This window comes from Bombina bombina, chromosome 6 (assembly GCF_027579735.1).
Source record: "Bombina bombina isolate aBomBom1 chromosome 6, aBomBom1.pri, whole genome shotgun sequence".
In the NCBI taxonomy this organism is placed as follows: Eukaryota; Metazoa; Chordata; class Amphibia; order Anura; family Bombinatoridae; genus Bombina; species Bombina bombina.
In genome coordinates, this window is record NC_069504.1 from 334,835,878 (window position 1) to 334,854,754 (window position 18,877).

General features: G+C 40.5%; 1 protein-coding gene across 1 annotated transcript in view; it reads left to right on the top strand.

The window, feature by feature from the left end:
- The first annotated feature begins 3,448 nt into the window (after positions 1-3,448).
- Positions 3,449-18,877, top strand: part of GLT8D2 (glycosyltransferase 8 domain containing 2) — a 369,196-nt gene continuing 353,767 nt past the window's right edge. The window contains exon 1 of the mRNA XM_053716966.1: positions 3,449-3,664. The gene's annotated coding sequence lies outside the window, so the exon portion shown is untranslated. The remainder of the gene's footprint in view (positions 3,665-18,877) is intronic.

Sequence of the window (18,877 nt, forward strand, 5' to 3'; positions counted from 1 at the left end):
CTGAATTATCCTCCTCTGATGAGGATCTATCTGATTCAGAAGATCCTTCCTCAGATATTGACACTGACAAATCTACTTATTTATTTAAAATGGAGTATATTCGTTCCTTGTTTAAAGAGGTGTTGATTGCATTGGATATTGAGGAAACTAGTCCTCTTGATATTAAAACTAGTAAACGTTTAAATTCTGTTTATAAACCTCCTGTGGTTACTCCAGAGGTTTTTCCAGTTCCTGATGCTATTTCTGATATGATTTCTAAGGAATGGAATAGGCCTGGTACTTCTTTTATCCTTTCTTCAAGGTTTATAAAATTGTATCCTTTGCCAGCAGTTAGATTGGAGTTTTGGGAAATGATCCCCAAAGTTGATGGGGCTATCTCTACTCTTGCTAAAGGTACTACTATTCCTATGGAAGATAATACTTCCTTTAAGGACCCTTCAGATAGGAAACTTGAATCTTATCTAAGGAAAGCTTATTTATATTCTGGCTATCTTCTAAGGCCTGCCATTTCTATGGCTGATGTTGCAGCTGCATCAACGTTTTGGTTGAAAAGTTTAGCGCAACAGGAAATGGATCCTGATTTGTCTAGAATTGTTTGCTTGCTTCAACATGCTAATCATTTAATATGTGATGCCATTTTTTAAATCATCAAAATTAATGTTAAATATATGTCTTTAGCTATTTTAGATAGAAGAGCTTTGTGGCTCAAATATTGGAATGCTGACATGGTATCTAAGTCTAGATTACTATCTCTTTCTTTCCAAGGTAATAATTTATCTGGTTCTGAGTTGGATCCGATTATTTCAACTGTCACTGGGGGGAACGGAATTTTTTGCCTCAGTATAAAAGACCTAAGGGTAAATCTAAAGTTTCTAACCATTTTTGTTCCTTTCGACAAAAAAAGGAACAGAAACCTAATCCTTCCCCCAAAGAATCTGGTTCCAATTGGAAACCTTCTTCAAGTACGAGTAAATCCAAACCATTTAAGAAACCAAAGCCAGCCCCCAAGTCTGCATGAAGGTGCGGCTCTCATTCCAGCTCAGCTGGTAGGGGGCAGATTAAGATTCTTCCAAGACATTTGGGGCAGATTCTGTTCAAAATCAATGAATTCAGAGTATTGTCTCAAAGGTACCGAATAGGATTCAGAGTAAGACCTCCTGTGAGAAGATTTTTTCTTTCACGCATCCCAGCAAATCCAGTAAAGGCTCAGGCTTTTCTGAAGTGTGTTTCAGACCTGGAGCTTTCAGGGGTAATCATTCCAGTTCCGTTTCAGGAACAGGGTCTGGGGTTTTATTCAAATCTATTCATTGTCCCAAAAAAAGAAAATTCATTCAGACCAGTTCTGGATCTGAACAATTTGAATCGTTTTGTAAGAGTGCCAACTTTTAAAATGGTGACTATAAGGACTATTCTGCCTTTTGTTCAGCAAGAGCATTATATGTCCACAATAGACTTACAGGATGCATATCTTCATATTCCGATTCATCCAGATCACTATCAGTTTCTGAGATTCTCTTTTATAGACAAGCATTACCAATTTGTTGTTCTTCCATTTGGCCTAGCGACAGCTCCAAGAATCTTTTCAAAGGTTCTCGGTGCCCTACTCTCTGTAATCAGAGAACGGGGTATTGCGGTGTTTCCTTATTTGGACGATATCTTGGGACTAGTTCAGTCTTTACATTCTGCAGAATCTCACACAAATAAACTAGTGTTGTTTCTTCAAAGACATGGTTGGAGGATCAATTTACCAAAAAGTTCTTTGATTCCTCAGACAAGGGTCACCTTTTAAGGTTTCCAGATAGATTCAGTGTCCATGACTCTTTCACTAACAGACAAGAGACAATTAAAATGGGGATCACCCAGGAGGACTGCCGCCATGAAGAAAGAAGAGGAGCACCGGAGTAAAGTTGGGTGAGTAGAAATTTTAGGGTTTAGAGTTATTATTTTTATTGGGGCGTTTTTTTGTTTTTGTTTTTTTTTTAAAAAATAGGTTTGTTATTGTTTTTAGCCCAAAAGAGCTGAAATAACTTTGTCAATGCCCTACTAAATGCCCTTAGATAGGCTTTTATTTTTTGGGGGGGTTACTTTTATTGTAGAATGGGGTTGTATTTTTTTTTTTAAAGGACTAAGGAGCCTAATGGCCCCTAATCCCCCTTCAGGCTCGCCGGAAACATCAGTTAACTGGTCCGCCGCCTCTGAGTGGCGGACACCAATCAACCCGTTCAGATATGATCGTGTTGATTGACACCCCTGCTAGCGGCTGATTGGCCACAAATCTGCAGGGGGTGGCATTGCACAAGCAGTTCACCAGAACTGCTTGTGCAATGCTAAATACTGACAGCATATGCTGACGGCATTCAGCGATGTCTGTCAGACATGATCCGCTGAGCGGATCATGTCAGTATGGTATTTAAGTAGTGTATGGTTAGTTTGTGTTGGGGGGTTGTGGCAGTTTAGGGGTTCATAGATTAGGTGGAGTTTACCATGGGGGTTATAGCAGTACAGCGGTTAAGTAGTGTAGGGGTAGTTTGCGGTGGAGTGGTCATGGCGGTATATGGGTTAATAGGTTAGGAAGTTTATTGTGGTGGGCTATTTGTGGATTAGGGGTTAATTAGTGTAGAGTTAGTGGTGGTGGGTTATGTTGTGTTTAGGGGTACATACTGTAGGTATATTTATTAACCTTGGTGCTTTTACATTTAAAAAGGGATCCTTTACTTTACATCGCCAATGTCGGTGTTTTTGCTGCTTGGAATATTTCGCCAGCATTAAACAGTAAAGATGGCATTTTTGTATATTTCATTGGCATTCTCGACATCGCTTTGGATTCCTTTTGAATATATCGCTGCCTCGCAGCACTTTCAATAACGGGGCCTAAATGATGAGGGTTAGTGTTGGCGTGCCATGAGGACTCCTTGAGGACACTGGTACTAGAATTTAAACCCTATTGTTTAGTGTGAGTCTTAGTGGTTGTTATAAGTTACTGCTTGCAGCCATCATCTTATTTTTAAAAGGCAATGTGTATTTGCATAGAAGATAACGAACTAAAGTTTGATATTAAAGCTAGTTTTAGTTACCATGGAACAGCAATGTTTAAGCTTTCAGTTAGAAGCCTTTTTACATACAGTAAGGGAGCAGAACAGAACTTTAGCTATGTCTCCCATTCACTGTTATAACGTTCAATACACTCTTAGCTGAAACCTGTCTCCAGATTCAGTGTACCATTAAAACAAAAAGTGTCCACATTAACTATAAATCTGTTAATTAAAAAAAAAACCAGTATTTTATCATTGTTGTTGTCTTCATTACTTCTTTTTCGTTTCTTTTTTTTTTATATATAAAAAAAAAAAAAAACAGGAAGGCAGAAATATGCAGAATACAATAAGACTTGCTGATGTTGGATTGCTTACATCTGGAACTCATTTTTTTTTTCTCTGTCCCAGTTTGAGAAACCAGAATTTTTAAATACAGAGCTGCTCATTAACCTGCATGGAAGGGAAACAAAGAGATCATAAGAAAGCCGTTATCAACGCACAATCAAGAATAAACAGACAAGAGTTTGCCACTTTGTATGAAGAGTTATAAAACCAGTGTGGATGTTAATGCTGTTTTTTTCCAGCAAGAAATGCTAGATAAGGAAGATTTGGCCTGATCTCTCATCACATCGGTATGTAACATTTTCCGGCTTAATCACAGACTACATAACTGCAGTTTTGTTACTTTGCGATACAAAAAACTATAGTTTATATTTCTTCAAGGTTTGTAAACTGTTCGGAATATAATGACTCACTGATTTCTATAGGAACATTCTCAAAGTACAGGAAATAAAATATATACGTCTGCTTTCCTCCAGATTTTTATTTTTTGGCTCTGAATCTAAATAGAGACTTGCAAACTTCCAGAATGAAACAAATGTGCTGTATTTGATTTTAAAGCTGTTACTCTGTATTAGTCATACACATATTGTACATATACAACAACTTTTCTGATATGTGTATATTTATAGTAAGCAGAATAAATGTAAAAATAAAAAAACATAACAATCCATGATTTTAGCCAACCAGTTTCAATTAATTAATTTTAGTGAAAGGGGCCTGCAAATGATGCATCAACGTCGATGTATCACTTAAAATACTTGTTTTCTTGTTTTTTTATTGCGTGTTGTAGTTTTTCAAAATGATATGTTTTTTTTCTTGGTTTGTTTTAATGTAGGAAAGGTCTATACAGCTAACCACACTACTGATTGACAAGGTTAACACTTGCATCCTCAACAGGATTAAACAATATACATTGCACAAGACCATAAATATAAATGAAGATCTTTGTGTGTACACACGGCTGTTTCAATCTCCCTTGCCAATAAGCAGCCTTAGGAACATGCTCTGCTAGGAGCATTATACACCAATTTTCACATAACTGCATGTACTAGACACTTCTATAAAGAAGAATATGCACATATACTGATCTACAAATCCACTATAAAACCTTTTAACCCTTTGGCTGCTAAACCATTTCCCACCTGGGTGCTAATATTTTCTTTTTTTCTTTTGAATTTTTTTTTAACTTTTTTACAGACCCCCAAGACTTACACTGTTGGAAAGGTTAGACGATTACCTTTCCAGCAGTGGGTCTTGGGGGTCTGTAGCTGCTTAGATGCCTGAGATACAGGCTTCTAAGCATCATGCCCCCTACTCCTATACTTAACATTGTTAAGTATAAATAAAGTTGCGCGGTGACGTCACCGCACATCACGTGAAGCCCCGGCAATGCCTGTCACTCTACAGGCACAATCGCCGGGGTAGCAGCAGTAAGGAGCCCCCAGATCTCCCTCAAGGTGGGAGAGTGCTCATGACGGCTCTGAGCCATCATTAGCACCAGAGTGAGAAACTCTGTGACGTCTCAGACCCGTCATTAGCACTCAAAGGGTTAAAAACTTACTTAGAAGATCCCAGTTTAGCACTGTTGAAGTGGTTAAGGGACACTCATTAAAAGGGGCTGAGAAAGCTGGAAGAGCTGATACTCCCCTATATATGAATAGACTCATTACACAAACAAGGAGAATCTGCAGTTAGGGGTCTCAAAGTAAAGGCCCCAGTGTCATATGTGGCCCTGTAGGTAGTTTCCCCTAGCCCTCCCATGCATTGTCCAGTGTAGACTCCCATCATGCACTGCTTGGATAAATGCCCTTTTTACGCTGTTATACAGTTCCATTATGATCACTTTACTTAGCATTCACAAGATATAGGTATATCTTGTATATACGCTACTACTTGGGTAAATGTCACTTCCAGATCATAGTATATCCTGTTCCAGAGAACTAACTCTGTTTAAGTGGCCCCGACGGGAGAAGAAAACTTTGCCAGTGGCCCCCAAATACATTAAGCTTGATACTTCTGCTGTAGATACTTTGGGGCTTGGTTAAGAGTAAATATAAATATATAAATGGATCATCTACAAAACATTTATGCCAAGAAAAATCTAGCGTATAAAGTCCCTTTAATAACTTACAGTATATAGCCACTGCTTGACTGTATTGTTCTGTTGCTCTTGACTTCATTCTGTATGTTGTATTTTAACATGATTAGAATTTTGATTGACACTACAACCAACCCTGGCAATATCAATACCACCTATAAACCGTTTCTTACTTATTTTCAGTTAAAACATCTGAGCATTTTTCATTCAAAGTCCTGAAGGGCTACGTGCAGTATTCCATAGATTATGTTGTGCCCACATCTAAAACACACACTATTGGTATATACAATACAAATAGACATAACAAAGCAATTGATACAGGAGGGCTAGCGGTAAGGCGTGAGTGAGGCAAAAGGAGTAGGGGTTTGTATGTATCTCAGATAGGCTTTTAAATATAGCTTAAAGGGACATTAAACAACTAGATTACAAGTGGAGTGCTAAATTATCGTGCTCCTGCAAACGGGCAAATGTGTCCGTTTGCGGGTGCGCGGTAATTAACCAGCCATTACAAGTGGCTGGTTATTGCTACTACAAGATATCTGATCTCTGGTTAATTTTCTACAAGTGCCCCAAATGCCCTCAAAATAGAGGGCACTATAGTTTTTTGTTTAATATATATACAGTGTATGTGTGTATATATATATATATATATATATATATATATATATATATAATCATTTATATTACTATCTCAAAGTGTTTAATGTCCCTTTAAAGTTTTGAAAGGCAGAAGGCTTTTATAATGGATAAAATCTGCGTACATTAAAGGGACAGTATACTGTAAAATTGTTTTTCCATTAGTGTATTTTCAATGACTTGTTATACCAGCTGTAGAGTATAAAATATTTGAGAAATTGCATTTTCAGCTTTATTTGTGTATATGAAGTAGCTGCTTTTGTGCTTTGAAACCACAGCCTATTACAATGGGTTGAACTTAAAGGTAATATCATATCTCATTATGTTATCACTTTACGTACACAGACTTGCTTCCTTATCTTATATTTGTCTGGAACACCAAAGCTCAATACATAGAGAGAACAATGGAAAATGATCATTTCTCCAACATTGGTGTGTCCGGTCCACGGTGTCATCCTTACTTGTGGGATATTCTCTTCCCCAACAGGAAATGGCAAAGAGTCCCAGCAAAGCTGGTCACATGATCCCTCCTAGGCTCCGCCCACCCCAGTCATTCTCTTTGCCGTTGCACAGGCAACATCTCCACGGAGATGGTTAAGAGTTTTTTGGTGTTTAAATGTAGTTTTTATTCTTCTATCAAGTGTTTGTTATTTTAAAATAGTGCTGGTATGTACTATTTACTCTGAAACAGAAAAGGATGAAGATTTCTGTTTGTAAGAGGAAGATGATTTTAGCAGACAGTAACTAAAATCGATTGCTGTTTCCACACAGGACTGTTGAGATGAAGTAACTTCAGTTGGGGGAAACAGTTAGCAGACTTTTCTGCTTAAGGTATGACTAGCCATATTTCTAACAAGACCATGTAATGCTGGAAGGCTGTCATTTCCCCTCATGGGGACCGGTAAGCCATTTTCTTAGTCAAACATAAAAGAATAAAGGGCTTAAAAAAGGGCTTAAAAACTGGTAGACATTTTTATGGGCTAAAACGATTGCTTTATTGGGGCATATTATGCAGATTCTAGCTAATAATTGGCATTATAATCTTGGGGAACGTTTAAAAAACGGCAGGCACTGTGTTGGACACCTTTTTTAGTCTGGGGGCCTTTCTAGTTATAGACTGAGCCTCATTTTCGCGCCATTACTGCACAGTTGTTTTTGGAGAGCAAGGCATGCAGATGCATGTGTGAGGATCTAAGAATCACTAAAAAAGCTTCTAGAAGGCGTCATTTGGTATCGTATTCCCCTCTGGGCTTGGTTGGGTCTCAGCAAAGCATATAGCTGTGACTGTATAGGGGTCAAATTTAAAAACGGCTCCGGTTCCGTTATTTTAAGGGTTAAAGCTCTGAAATTTGGTGTGCAATACTTTTAATGCTTTAAGACACTGTGGTGAAATTTTGGTAATTTTTGAACAATTCCTTCATACTTTTTCACATATTCAGTAATAAAGTGTTTTCAGTTTGAAATTTAAAGAGACAGTAACGGTTTTATTTTAAAATGTTTTTTGTGCTTTGTTGACAAGTTTAAGCCTGTTTAACATGTCTGTACCATCAGATAAGCTATGTTCTATATGTATGAAAGTCAATGTGTCTCCCCATTTAAATTTATGTGATAATTGTGCCATAGTGTCCAAACAAAGTAAGGACAGTAATGCCACAGATAATGATATTGCCCAAGATGATTCCTCAAATGAGGGGAGTAAACATGATACTACATCATCCCCTACTGTGTCTACACCAGTTTTGCCCACACAGGAGGCCCCTAGTACATCTAGTGCGTCAATACTTATTACCATGCAACAATTAATGGCTGTAATGGATAACTCCATAGCAAATCTTTTATCCAAAATGCCTACTTATCAGAGAAAGCGCGATTGCTCTGTTTTAAACACTGAAGAGCAAGAGGGCGCTGATGATAACTGTTCTGACATACCCTCACACCAATCTCAAGGGGCCATGAGGGAGGTTTTGTCTGATGGAGAAATCTCAGATTCAGGAAAAATTTCTCATCAAGCTGAAACTGATGTTGTGACATTTAAATTTAAATTAGAACATCTCCGCGCACTGCTTAAGGAGGTGTTATCTACTCTGGATGATTGTGACAATTTGGTCATTCCAGAGAAATTATGTAAGATGGACAAGTTCCTAGAGGTTCTGGTGCCCCCCGACGCTTTTCCTATACCCAAGCGGGTGGCGGACATAGTAAATAAAGAGTGGGAAAAGCCCGGCATACCTTTTGTTCCCCCCCCTATATTTAAGAAATTATTTCCTATAGTCGACCCCAGAAAGGACTTATGGCAGACAGTCCCCAAGGTCGAGGGGGCGGTTTCTACTCTAAACAAACGCACTACTATTCCTATCGAAGATAGTTGTGCTTTCAAAGATCCTATGGATAAAAAATTAGAGGGTTTGCTTAAAAAGATTTTTGTACAGCAAGGTTACCTTCTACAACCAATTTCATGCATTGTTCCTGTCACTACGGCAGCGTGTTTCTGGTTCGAGGAACTAGAAAAGTCGCTCAGTAGAGAATCTTCGTATGAGGAGGTTATGGACAGAGTTCAAGCACTTAAATTGGCTAACTCTTTTGTTTTAGATGCCGCTTTGCAATTAGCTAGATTAGCGGCGAAAAATTCAGGGTTTGCTATCGTGGCGCGCAGAGCGCTTTGGCTAAAGTCTTGGTCAGCGGATGTGTCTTCCAAGACAAAATTGCTTAACATTCCTTTCAAAGGTAAAACATTATTTGGGGGGGAGGAGCCACCACTGGAGCTGAGCGGCCGCATCTCATTGTGGCTCTGGCCACACTATATATAAAAAACAAATTTAACGGCCACTTAAGCTCCCTCATTTCAATCACAGTTAATACTTGTGTGACCAGTGACTTTATTAAACCAACACCGGGCAACACTGCAGCTTATAGACACATTTTGGCTTCTGATGCTTGTCTAGCTGATCGGAGTGCTGAGCGGCGGCCATTTTAAAACCCACGCGGCATACAACTAAAGAGATAAGAAATTGGCTAATAATAGCCATATTACATTTTCCAATGACATTTATCGCAAGAGACAACATGGACCTAGCGACATTCATCCTCCGAGAGCTGAGGAAACTTCTGGACAACTACCAAGTCGAGTTTACACGCACGCTTCAGGCGGCGACTCATTTGGCCGAGGCAGATCTTGCAAACCCTGATGCCTTACATCATGTCTCCACAACCACCTGCGATGAGGCTGGCACCCTGGGGCCCCGGTGTCCATCGCTCATCCCGCATAACACACGGAGAGGTATAGAGGTGTGCTCTGTGACCGCAGCGCCCTCAGCTGAGGTGCTGACCGATAGCCCGACCAGATGTGAGGAGGCGGACATAATCTCTCCTCCACACAAATATGGATCTATGGAAACAGCATTCGGCATAGTCCCTATAACTACCCAGACATTCCCTAAGCTTAGAGGTTGGAAGTGCCTTCCGACGCTGCCGGAGTTGATAGCTGAGGAAATCTTTGGGGAAGTCTACCTACTTGTTGCTGTAGTTGAGAAGAACAACCTGGAACCCCTGCCAGGCTCGGAGTTACTTGTTCCTAGAGGTATCGGCTAGACATGCTCTCTTGCAGACCGCTAAGCCTGCTGAGGTTTCTGAGACGATTGGTTTGAGTGCCTTTGGTCTACTGAAACCTTACTATATGCTTAATGTACAGAACAATAGTCCTATGCCTTGCACAAGATAAAATGCCAAACCCCTATGTGACATAGTCTATGCCTTACTTTAATAATGGCGGAGCCACATGTGTTCCTCTGTGACGCAGCTGAGTTCTTTTCGGTCCTTGAACGATCGGGCATGGGATAAGTGTATAGCCTGTAGCTACCCAGAAGCCTATATTTAGGCACAATCTTAGACGCTCTTCATGTTTGACTATCCCTGTATGTGTCCCGGACATTGCTAAAAAACACATTCTTGTTTATGAACAATATCAGTACGCTTCAATGGACACCTGGCTTTGGGGGTGGCCAGGTGTTAATCTATAATGGGACTGTACTTCTACACTAACTTCTAAACCAGCGTATCTGTTACATAGTCAAGAGACTGCTTGTACTTTAATATTAAATTGCCAATTAACCAGCTTCAGGTCTTATGTGAGACATAGTACTATATGGTTAGAGGGGTCAGGTGATGTTATCATGCTCTTATTTAGGGTTGCTTGATATGCAGACTAACATATATATATTCTCTCTACAGCTAACAACCATCGCAATCCACTCTACTGTTTAAGTTATTGCATGTACCCCATCTGGTATTGTACCGTATATGATTCAGGCAATGTTATACTGTTGTAGCTTAAGGCTGTTCAATATGTATATTCTCGGTTATGCATTTAAGGGAGTCGGCATGTAACACGTTCCATTCAACTGCTCATAATATGTTCCCCATTATGTCCTGTATTTATGTTTTAGGATTGTTAGTTGGTTCTGTGCTTCACAAAAGCGGATTAAGTGGGCTTGGGCATCTTATTTTTCAAAGACCCCCTCAGCATATTATAATTATATTTATCTGGTCACCTCCCCCCCACACACTTAATGAACCTCCTTATTTAGGAGAGCTAATCATGCGGCTTATCTTTTCCTTGTGCCGCAACCTTACTACAGTTTTTTATTAATAATAACCCTTGCAATATGTTTTGATGTTAATTTAATTCTACTAGTTCTACCGTAGCAGCACTGCTTGGGTAGTCAGAGCAATATATTTACTCATCTTATCATATCCTTTGTACAGTTAACTGATATTTTCATTTTTGCTACCATTTTAAGTGTTTATTGCATTGCCATTCCAAGGTTATAAGTTCAAAAGTGATAATTTGATTTCCTAATCTTGGCTTATGTGGAAAATGGAATTTATGATATCTTACAGCGCTGCGTATGGTGACCTCTTGCTCCTGTCTACAGTGGGTCCCCCAAGATCACCCACTAGGTAAATAAGTTATATAGAATGGATAGAGAGGAGCGCCAAAAGAGGCTGGGTCTGATAAATGTATTGCTAGATCTTAGGTTCGTATAGCTTTGGCTTAGTATTGGAATGGTCTCTATGTGTATATCATAGAAATAAATCTAGATGTGGGTTATGGTATATGTGACACAAAATGTTTATTACAATTAGCACGAAAAACATATATAGGTTCATACAATAAAAACAGACGTTATATAGTTAGAACAATAGGATGTACAGTTAAAATCATAAAATACAACCTCACAAATTAAAAACAATAATTAAGTACATGGATCCATGTGGCCACAATTCTAAAAAGACATGGCCTAGGGCAATCTAAAAGGTAAATACAGTTGACTGTATATAATATGGTAGTTTGTTTCGCTGGCGTTTTTTGCACAGTGATGTGAGTACAGAAATGTTATTTTAACAGAAATGTTATTTTAACATAAGTACAAGAATGTCACTTTAAACATAATGATTGTGATAAATGTGTAGTTAAAAAAGTGAGTATGGTGGTAAGATAGAAGAAAAATATATAAAAAATAAAAACAGTTCCAAAATAAAATTTGCAATAACTTGTCAGTGAGCACTTGAAATATACACCACAAATAAACACAAATAAAAATGTGATCTAAAAGATGTGATCCAAAAAATGTGTGTGTACAAAAGTGTAGGTGTGTAAAAAATGGTGTAAATAAAGAAAGGTAAAAATCTCAAATGCCTAAAAACCTTTTCTGCACAACTCAAAAATATTGTGAGCAACAAATATGTGTACAAATCGAACAATGTAGACTAAAAACTTCTAAGGTGTAAATGTCCCTAGAGTTCAGTCCATATGATGAAATGTTCCTTTTGAAATTCCTGAGTTGAAATCCTAAGGATGTATATAAGTTCAAGTTCTGTAGATATGTTGAAGATCCAATTGTGAAAAATAAAATTTATATAAAAAATATATGTAAAAGTGAAAATATAAAAGTGTAATCCTATAAAAAGTGATGAGTTACAGGTTAAAAATAATGAAAAAATGTAAAAAATGGAGATAAAAATGATGATACTCCGGAAATTCCTCAAGACCTACAAAAAACAACAAATACTAACATAGTGTGATACTGTTTAGGTATTCTTAGAAATAATAGGAATATAACTCACCATCTATTTTGTCAACGCGTTTCGGCCTGCCAAGGAGGCCTTTCTCAAGACTGATTTTAACTGTACATCCTATTGTTCTAACTATATAACGTCTGTTTTTATTGTATGAACCTATATATGTTTTTCGTGCTAATTGTAATAAACATTTTGTGTCACTTATGTGGAAAATGACAACAAAGGGGGAAAAAAAAGAAAAAGGGGGTTTCAGTCTCTACTACTGGAATGTCTATATTGGAATTTTTTTATTTGTATCTATAGAGACTCTGTTAAAATGGAATACACTAATCTTGATTGTTATAATGATATGATATTCCATATACATTGTATTGTTTTCGCAAAGCCTCAATAAATAAAATGTTTAAAAAAAAAACAAAAAAAAAAACATTATTTGGACCAGATTTGAAAGAGATTATTTCAGACATCACTGGGGGAAAGGGCCACGCCCTCCCACAGGATAGGTCTTTTAAGGCTAAAAATAAGCCTAATTTTCGTCCCTTTCGCAGAAACGGACCAGCCTCTAATTCTGCATCCTCTAAGCAAGAGGGTAATACTTCACAACCCAAACCAGCCTGGAAACCAATGCAAGGCTGGAACAAGGGTAAGCAGGCCAAGAAGCCTACCACTGCTACCAAAACAGCATTAAGGGATAGCCCCCGATCCGGGACCGGATCTAGTGGGGGGCAGACTCTCTCTCTTTGCTCAGGCTTGGGCAAGAGATGTTCAGGATCCTTGGGCACTAGAAATAGTTTCTCAAGGTTATCTCCTGGAATTCAAGGAACTACCCCCAAGGGGAAGGTTCCACAGGTCTCACTTATCCTCAAACCAAATAAAGAGACAGGCATTCTTACATTGTGTAGAAGACCTGTTAAAGATGGGAGTGATACATCCAGTTCCAATAAGAGAACAAGGAATGGGATTTTATTCCAATCTGTTCATAGTTCCCAAAAAGAGGGAACATTCAGACCAATTTTGGATCTGAAGATCCTAAACAAATTTCTCAGGGTACCATCGTTCAAAATGGAAACTATTTGAACGATTCTACCCACCATCCAGGAAAGTCAATTTATGACTACCGTGGATTTAAAGGATGCGTACCTACATATTCCTATCCACAAGGAACATCATCAGTTCCTAAGGTTCGCTTTTCTGGACAAGCATTACCAGTTTGTGGCACTTCCATTCGGATTAGCCACTGCTCCAAGGATTTTCACAAAGGTACTAGGGTCCCTTCTAGCGGTTCTAAGACCAAGGGGCATTGCAGTAGTACCTTACTTGGACGACATCCTAATTCAAGCGTCGTCCCTGTCAAAAGCAAAGGCTCATACGGGCATCGTCCTAGCCTTTCTCAGATCTCACGGATGGAAGGTGAACAAAGAAAAAAGTTCTCTGTCCCCGTCAACAAGAGTTCCCTTCTTGGGAACAATAATAGATTCCTTAGAAATGAGGATTTTTCTGACAGAGGTCAGAAAATCAAAACTTCTAAGCTCTTGTCAAGTACTTCATTCTGTTCCTCGTCCTTCCATAGCGCAGTGCATGGAAGTAATAGGATTGATGGTTGCAACAATGGACATAGTTCCTTTTGCACGAATTCATCTAAGACCATTACAACTGTGCATGCTCAGACAGTGGAATGGGGATTATACAGACTTGTCTCCGATGATTCAAGTAGATCAAAAGACCAGAGATTCACTCCGTTGGTGGCTGACCCTGGACAATCTGTCACAGGGAATGAGCTTCCGCAGACCAGAGTGGGTCATTGTCACGACCGATGCCAGTCTAGTGGGCTGGGGCGCGGTCTGGGAATCCCTGAAAGCTCAGGGTCTATGGTCTCGGGAAGAGTCTCTTCTCCCGATAAACATTCTGGAACTGAGAGCGATATTCAATGCTCTCAGAGCTTGGCCTCAACTAGCAAAGGCCAAATTCATAAGGTTTCAATCAGACAACATGACGACTGTTGCATATATCAATCATCGAGGGGAACAAGGAGTTCCCTGGCGATGAAAGAAGTGACCAAGATAATTCAATGGGCGGAGGATCACTCCTGCCACTTGTCTGCGCTCCACATCCCAGGAGTGGAAAATTGGGAAGCGGATTTTCTGAGTCGTCAGACATTCCATCCGGGGGAGTGGGAACTCCATCCGGAAATCTTTGCCCAAATAACTCAATTATGGGGCATTCCAGACATGGATCTGATGGCGTCTCGTCAGAACTTCAAGGTTCCTTGCTACGGGTCCAGATCCAGGGATCCCAAGGCGACTCTAGTAGATGCACTAGTAGCACCTTGGACCTTCAACCTAGCTTATGTATTCCCACCGTTTCCTCTCATTCCCAGGCTGGTAGCCAGGATCAATCAGGAGAGGGCCTCGGTGATCTTGATAGCTCCTGCGTGGCCACGCAGGACTTGGTATGCAGACCTGGTGAATATGTCATCGGCTCCACCATGGAAGCTACCTTTGAGACAGGACCTTCTTGTTCAGGGTCCATTCGAACATCCGAATCTGGTTTCCCTCCAACTGACGGCTTGGAGATTGAACGCTTGATTTTATCAAAGCGTGGGTTTTCAGATTCTGTAATAGATACTCTGATTCAGGCTAGAAAGCCTGTAACTAGAAAAATTTACCATAAAATATGGAAAAAATATATCTGTTGGTGTGAATCCAAAGGATTCCCATGGAACAAGATAAAAATTCCTAAGATTCTATCCTTTCTACAAGAAGGTTTGGAGAAAGGATTATCTGCAAGTTCTCTTAAGGGACAGATCTCTGCTTTATCTGTTTTACTTCACAAAAGACTGGCAGCCGTGCCAGATGTTCAAGCATTTGTTCAGGCTCTGGTTAGGATCAAGCCTGTTTACAGACCTTTGACTCCTCCCTGGAGTCTAAATCTAGTTCTTTCAGTTCTTCAAGGGGTTCCGTTTGAACCTTTACATTCCATAGATATTAAGTTACTATCTTGGAAAGTTTTGTTTTTAGTTTCAATTTCTTCTGCTAGAAGAGTTTCAGAGTTATCTGCTCTGCAGTGTTCTCCGCCCTATCTGGTGTTCCATGCAGATAAGGTGGTTTTGCGTACTAAGCCTGGTTTTCTTCCGAAAGTTGTTTCTAACAAAAATATTAACCAGGAGATAGTTGTACCTTCTTTGTGTCCGAATCCAGTTTCAAAGAAGGAACGTTTGTTACACAATTTGGACGTAGTCCGTGCTCTAAAATTCTATTTAGAGGCTACTAAAGATTTCAGACAAACATCTTCCTTGTTTGTTGTTTATTCTGGTAAAAGGAGAGGTCAAAAAGCGACTTCTACCTCTCTTTCCTTTTGGCTTAAAAGCATTATCCGATTGGCTTATGAGACTGCCGGACGGCAGCCTCCTGAAAGAATCACAGCTCACTCCACTAGGGCTGTGGCTTCCACATGGGCCTTCAAGAACGAGGCTTCTGTTGACCAGATATGTAAGGCAGCGACTTGGTCTTCACTGCACACTTTTGCCAAATTTTACAAATTTGATACTTTTGCTTCTTCGGAGGCTATTTTTGGGAGAAAGGTTTTGCAAGCTGTGGTTCCTTCCGTTTAGGTGACCTGATTTGCTCCCTCCCTTCATCCGTGTCCTAAAGCTTTGGTATTGGTTCCCACAAGTAAGGATGACGCCGTGGACCGGACACACCAATGTTGGAGAAAACAGAATTTATGCTTACCTGATAAATTACTTTCTCCAACGGTGTGTCCGGTCCACGGCCCGCCCTGGTTTTTTAATCAGGTCTGATGAATTATTTTCTCTAACTACAGTCACCACGGTATCATATGGTTTCTCCTATATATATTTCCTCCTGTCCGTCGGTCGAATAACTGGGGTGGGCGGAGCCTAGGAGGGATCATGTGACCAGCTTTGCTGGGACTCTTTGCCATTTCCTGTTGGGGAAGAGAATATCCCACAAGTAAGGATGACGCCGTGGACCGGACACACCGTTGGAGAAAGTAATTTATCAGGTAAGCATAAATTCTGTTTTTATTACTTAACTATCCTGCAGCTCACTGAGAGTGTAACTTCTTCTGCTGGCTGTGTTTACTTAGGCTTGTCAATAGCATATACTCCAGTATAGGTTGGGATACCACGGGCTAAATCAGCTATTTCAAAAGCGGAAATAGGAGTAAAGGAGATACTTGTAAACAATTTAATACACTCTAGCAGGTAAAATGGATCATTGGGAATAATTTAAAGGGGAGAAAATTTTGGGGTGTCCCTTTAATGTTAAGAAGTGCAGGAACATTGTTCAGGTAGTGGTTTTGTTGTTTTTGTTCCATGCTTGATTTTAAGTGTGAATTGTGTTGTGATGCTAAAATCTCTGGGCAAGAAGTGGTAGAGATTTTATTCTGAAGCAATGTTAATGTGTTGGAAAAGTGTTTTAGGTCTTACGCAGTGGTTTCCAAACCTTTTTCTGGACACCACTCCCTTGGATTTATAAACTGAACATCAGCACCCGCTACTTTACGGTAAAAATAGGATTCAGAATGGTTGTCCATGACACCTAATGAAGATAACACAATACGATTTAAAACTGTAATAAAAAAACTTTTATTAAAATGTTAAATTAAACATTTTTTAGTTTAGTTAATTAAAAATGTATTTGCTTGGGGGGGCGGAGTAGCCCAGCAACCAAGATGGCCGCATAGTTTGAGAGCTCCGGGTATGCAGTTAATAAAATAGCCCTATTAAGCATATAAATCCCGAACACAAGTGTTGTGTCTAACGGGCAACAGTGTAAGAAGACGACTGAGCATCATCTGAGGACTGCTTGCTTAGTATTAACCTGACAAGAGGAAGCGGAGATGTCTGCCACATTCTGAGGCGCCATCTTGGGGGATCGTGTGCCACAGCCCGGCATGGAGACCCAATTGCTATACGCTGATATTAAAAAACTGCTGGAAGACCATGGGAGGCGGCTGTGTGAGAGACTCGACACCTTCCTGGTCACAATGCAAGAGGCGCGAACGCACTACAATACAAACACTGAGGAAGATGGCGGAGTAAGAGTGGCTCAGTGTATCATATCGCCTACTAATCCCCAGACGCGCCCCACTCTGCTGGTATTGACGGGAGTGCTCTCCAGAGTGGACACCTATCCATCCTCAGCAGCCCCAGGTGATCGTTGTAATTGGGAGGAAATTAAACCTGATCACTCGCACACGGAGAAGGGAATGGTGGAACTCTGCAGCGCTCACAACTTACTAAACACACTTCCCCCGGTCACTACACTTATGAGCTTCTGGTGGCCTCTCGGCGGGGAACGCTGCTTGAGACCTCGGATGCTCTGGTCTCCTTACCTATATTTCCCTAGCGATCTCTGCATTGTTTGGCCTTGCCTGGAGACAGATAGCTTTTCCCGCATGCAGACAGGCTGATCGGACGCTGAATTGTATGCTCTGCCCATTGGCTGAATAATGGTCCTGTTTAAAATATACCCTGGATATTAGTGAACATGAATGACGGCCTTAGGGCCTGAGGCTTTCCCTAAAGGCACTATTAAAGATGTAGGACTGGGGACGCATGTATGCAAAACTCTGAAGGGGACATTGAGAATATAACTTTCTAATTTTCCCAGTCTATATACCTCATAGAAGGGTGTTATTTGCTCTGTAGACAAAGTTATACATTTAGATCCAGTTACCATTCTTTATTATTGTGTGCTCTTTTTTCTAGGGCGGTACCTCACTCTTGTTAATGTATGGACCACTGTATGTTTACCACAAGCAGTACTCCCAGCCTCAAACTACTTGTATGCAAACTTATGTTTAACTTAGATCTATAGAATTGATATATTTATGTGCCCTGCCTTGTATTTAAGTGGCTATCATGAACGATATGTCAGAGTGTTACCTAATGATATATACTTAGACCTTTGGGTGACAAGCCCCTTATTTAGACTGTGTCACATTCAGCTAACACCCTAGGAAATTACACCATATAAATAGGCATACACTAGATTACATCCCCCTAGCGTCTTCCTTATGAGAAACCCTGGAACATGTTAACTGGGGCCCACATAGGTATAAATGATTAGCAACAATGTTCTTTGGATAGTCAGGGTGATAACCTACATTCCCTAACATTCTACGGTCATATATGATTAACCTGGAGCTCTTGTCTGAAATGTATATTTTATTCTGGACTGTCCATACGCTTAGTTGTCCTTTTTCAGCTAGTCATGATGTTTTGTTGTTCTCTCAATATCTTTGGGCACTATGGTAGAAGTGTGAGTTAATAATAGTAAGATTTGTTATTTTTGGCCTCTCCTCCGCCCTCCCCTCCTCCCTTCCCCCCTCCCTTCCCTTCCCTTCCCCCCCTCCCTCCCCTTCCCCCCCTCCCTCCCCTTCCTCCCCCTCCCTCCCTCCTTCCCCCCTCCCTCCCCCCCTCCCTTCCCACCTTTCCCCCTCCCTTCCCTTCCCCCCTCCCTTTCCCCCTTCCCTCCCTCCCCCCCCCCTTCCCTTTCCCCTTCCCTCCTTCCCTTTCCCCTTCCATTCCCCCTTCCCTTCCCCCTCCCCTTCCCCTTCCTCCCTCCCCTCCCCCTTCCCCCTGCCTCCCTTCCTCCCTCCCTTCCTTCCCTCCCCCCCTTCCCCTTTTCCCACTCTCCCTCCTTCCACCCTTCCTTCCTCCCAC